The sequence below is a fragment of the Charadrius vociferus genome, unplaced genomic scaffold (genome assembly GCF_000708025.1).
Source record: "Charadrius vociferus isolate BGI_N301 unplaced genomic scaffold, ASM70802v2 scaffold2, whole genome shotgun sequence".
NCBI classification, from domain to species: Eukaryota; Metazoa; Chordata; class Aves; order Charadriiformes; family Charadriidae; genus Charadrius; species Charadrius vociferus.
Window position 1 is genome coordinate 8,087,927 of NW_009647595.1, and position 4,290 is coordinate 8,092,216.

General features: G+C 37.0%; 1 protein-coding gene across 1 annotated transcript in view; it reads right to left on the reverse strand.

Annotated features, from left to right (window-relative positions):
• The window catches only part of LRRC6 (leucine rich repeat containing 6), a 40,461-nt gene that overhangs the window by 14,491 nt on the left and 21,680 nt on the right, over positions 1–4,290 (reverse strand). The gene's annotated exons all lie outside the window — the stretch shown is intronic.

The window sequence follows — 4,290 nt, forward strand, 5'->3', positions numbered from 1 at the left end:
TCTTTCCCTTCTTAACAACATCATGGCAGAGAGACCCCTTAAGTATTTACAAGGAAGGAGAACAACAGGAACTCTACAAAATGGTTAAATTTATTGACTATTTCCTAGTACAATTTATTTGAAAGTAGTCTGTTCCAGACACCAGTAAATTTAAAGTCTCCTTTCTAAAATCTGCAAGAAATAAAACAGATTCTGTAGCTTCTGTCATACATTTTCTGAAATTCATTGTCAAGGGGCTGATCCCCTCTGATTCTGTATATACTCTGGTGAAAGAAAATTTGTTTCTTTGGGCTTCCCTCTCTTCTCAGGGGGCCCTCTAGTGTTCTTATAACAATAATTCATTCCGTTCATCCCCTTGAGACTAATGTTCCTTATTTTGCCCTCAGAGCACATCATCAAGGATAGTGAGGTAATTTGCTGATTCTGCAATCAACAGTAAAGGCTTTCTTGACAAGAAGCGATCCTGGAACTTAGGGAAGGGATAAGATTTGCCTTCTACAACATTCATTATCAATTATCAAAGATTGTTTGACCTGGCAGCTCTTTTGCACAAAAGATGCCCTCCTACCTCTGGTCAAGAAAAAAAATTAAGTGATACTCTAATTTTTCTTGGTTTTGAAACACAACTCCATATGCAACAATGGTATGTGAGCTTCATCGACTGTCCATTTCCTAGTGACATTGATCAAGTGAGGATAACTGTTCTGGAAAACAGAACTACCATAGCTTCAACTGTAGCAAAATATAAAACTTTGGGCTCAGTAGGAAGATAACTGTATGAAATTTAAAGCCTGTGATACAGAGGAAGATGGACTAAATGAATATAAAGAAGATTTCTGAAAGTGATTCTATGAAACTATTGCTAATATTTGCATTAATCAAAAAACAGAAAGGAGAGCTCTTTTATGATCATTATCAGAGAATTCTAGAAATGCATGTGTTACATAGAATCTGGAATATATTTGAGAAAACAGAATGAATACGTGAAAACAATGTTTTTAAGCTGAGTCATCATTTCAGTCCATATTTTTCCTATACCGGCTTTCTTCTACAACAGGAATTCCACTGAGGAATAGAATTTCCCTGAAACACATTCATTCTGAAGGATGAATAGATTTCTAGAGTTCCACAGCTATATGTCTCCACATGCCTTTGACGGTAATGAAATATTACTGCATTTACCATACCTGGATAAGTGAGAACTACATAATGAAATTCTATCAAATAACCTTTACACTGACATGCATAATATATACCGCCCCTATTTTTAAATCAATTTAGGAATCTAACTCTCATTGATCTTTAAGTTTCTAGATTCTTTTGAGTGCCTAGGCAATAAAAAGCTGTTGGAATTCATTAATGACTGCTTATATAATAAAGAACTAATCAAAAAGTCCACATTTTTTTCTCTGATTCACTAAAATAAGGAAAATGAAGTTTTAAAACATGACACACAATGTCTCAGAACCCTGAGAACTGCTTGCTAATAACACTGTTTTTTGATGCTGTTTCTCAGACATGACTTAAAATGCTACTGGTGAAATCTACTGACGACACTTTACAAAATCACTGATTTAATATGCCAATTTTGGTCCAAGCCTATTAGAGAAACTCTCGGTTTTTAACTTTCCTGCATCATCTGCAAAGATGACACTGCCAGAGTATAGAGGTTTAAAGTTTGAAAAGCTTCATATCACAAATATTTTTCTCAGAAAATGAAGCATGTACAATGCAGTCACTATGAACTCCTTACTCGTGCAAAATCTCTGTACAGGTAATTATTACAGTATAAACACTCAACTTTAAAAGTGTCCCTATATCATTGCACTGAGCATTGCGTCCTTCAGTTTGTTTTGATCACCTTCCAAAAAACATTGGTAGACGCTGCCTTAGAAAAGCACCCAGTCTGCAGTGATTTGCTGTGCAGTAAACAGTACATTTAAGAAAAATGTTTCCAGAAGAGAAGGTGAAAATGATTTGCTTTCTTTTGCTTCATGTGGAATTTACTATCTCCAACATCTGTGGTATGTCAAGGTCATCAGAAAGGCAAGGAAAGAGGTTTTGTTTTTCATTTTAAAGGAACACTAGGGAACTATGAACAGCCTGGAAGATAAATGGTGAAAGGTTTAGTAATCTGATCAGAAACTCACTAAAGCAAGTGAAAAACACTTACTGAATTCAGTTAGCTTTCTGTTCTGTTACCAAGAAGAGAGAGATCGTTTCAGGTTAGTATTGCAAGAAGCATATTATAGGAGACTATTTTTAGGTTAATAGCATTTTAAATATTTCTGTTACCTAAGGAATATGCTAGGCCATTTATCTAGTTGCAAATAATTTTATTTTTATAACAACTGTTTATCAGGAAACAAAGGGTTAAATATAGTCTAATATAGTAATTAGGCTTCTCTTATCACTGATACAGCCTGAAGGAAGGTGCATGAACTCTGCTCTTCCTATTATCTCACTAAAAGGCATTCATATTAAGTTGATTATTTCAAATTAGTATTCTCAAACATTGTTGATAAACTCAGCCATAATGCTCTTGAAGAAAAATATCTATTGGCTTTCCAGTTGTTGCTAACCTTTATTTATTATATTTTGCTTCCTAGATTACATCCCATTAGTACCAATTAAATGTGTATGGATAGAGAACATCTGAAAAGGGTATGTATCCCAAAAATATAGTTTGTGCACTCTAATTCAGTCCTGAGGGAAGGAAACAGATTCTGTGACTGTAATATAGAACAAAGAAGAATAGGTTTGTTCCTGCTATGTGTTATTGATGTGAAGCAGCACAAATACATCTTTGGTCAGTAAATCCATGGAGTTCACAGGATCACAGACTCACAGAATAGTTGAGGTTGGAAGGGATGTCTGGATGTCATCTGGTCTAACCCCACACTCAAGCAGGGCCACTTAGAGCTGGTTGCCCAAGACCATGTCCAGATAGCTTTTGAATATCTCCTGGGATGGAGACTCTATCACCTCCCTGGGCAACCTGTGCCAGTGCTCAGCCACCCTTACAGTAAAACAGTGTTTTCTGATGTTCAGAGGGAACCTCCTGTGTTTCAGTCTGTGCCCATTGCCTCTGGTCCTGTCACTGGGCACCACTGAAAATAGCCTGGCTCTGTCCTCTCTGCACCTTTCCTTCAGGTATTTTTGTATATTGATAAGATGCCCTCAAGCCTTCTCTTCTCTAGGCTGAACAGCCCCAGCTCTCTCAGTGTTTCCTCATAGGAGAGATACTCCAGTCCCTTAATCATCTTTGTGGCCTTTCGATAGACTCTCTCCAGTATGTCCACATCTCTCTTGTACTGGAAAGCCCGGCACTGGATACAGTACTTCAAGTGTGTCTCACCAATGCTGAAAAGAGGGAAAAGATTGCCTCCCTCAGCCTGCCGGTAACACACCTAATGCAGCCTAGGGTACAGTTAATCCTCTTTGGCAGAAGAGAACATTGCCAGCTCATGTTCACCTTGGTGTCCACCAAGACTCCCTCGTCCTTTCCTGCAAAGCTGCAAGTTTTGCATCCAGTGACAACGAAGATACTAGACCATGCAGCATTCCATTCATGCATATGTCTCTGTGTCCCAGATGATACACAAGTAGTTTTTAACCAAACCAAGGCAAAGCTCAGAGCATCAACTCAGTTATTGTATTGAGCTTCTCTCTCCTCAGGTCTCACAAATATCTGTGTATTGTGACATTCTGAGATGAAACAGTCTCCAGACCCTCAGGCTAGGTAAAATATGTAGGTGTAGGTAAAATATCAAGGTAGGGGAAACATAGGTGAAATATAAAATTAATACTGGAATAACAGCAGCTCTCAATCACAATATGAAGAGATAATATTCACTTTGCTGATGTAAGTGTGATTTAAGTATGACTTTATAGGTAGGCAGTAGTTTTGAATATGTCCAGAGACTCTTTGACGTATTTATGTTTTCTAAGGCACTGATCATCCACAAAGAGACTAGCAAGATATGTGTGTAATAAAAGCATGTTATGGTTTAGAAAACTGATAGTACTTAAAATATCCAAACGACAAATAAATAGTAAACAAAACTGTTCAGAAACATTTGAGAATCACATTATCCAAAATGGCAAATGTCAAGACCTCAATTTCAAAGGAATAAATTTAGGAAAGCATAAATTCTTATATGAGTGAATTTTGAAATTAACAAAATACGGATGTTAACCAAATGAGTACAATTTTCAGCATTGTTCAAGCTCCTGGTGAAACTGCATGCTTGATGCTAGAGTGACAGTTTGTGATTTAACGAGAGGTTG